Source organism: Phalaenopsis equestris, unplaced genomic scaffold (genome assembly GCF_001263595.1).
Source record: "Phalaenopsis equestris unplaced genomic scaffold, ASM126359v1 Scaffold232418, whole genome shotgun sequence".
NCBI lineage: Eukaryota > Viridiplantae > Streptophyta > Magnoliopsida > Asparagales > Orchidaceae > Phalaenopsis > Phalaenopsis equestris.
Genome location: NW_018250383.1, coordinates 47,553 through 47,833, shown reverse-complemented (window position 1 = coordinate 47,833; position 281 = coordinate 47,553).

Here is a 281-nt window from a genome sequence, read left to right as displayed (position 1 = left end):
TGGCCAATTGATTTGTTAAAATATGTTGAGTTTTACAATTAAAGTGAATATTACATCCAAGATTCAGGGAGGTCAAAGCCCTTGGAAGTTAAGTGCAAATAAATAGGGAAATAATATTATCGGGCGTAGAATTGGAGATTTTTAGAGTGACAAACTAAAATCACCAATTCGGTCCTATTATTTGGGTGATGAAGTGTAGATGTTCGCCCTCAGATGAGGGGAACGTAGGAGCTCCGAAGTGGAGCCGATATCCTCCCAGCCTAGCCGCAGCTTCAGTAAAC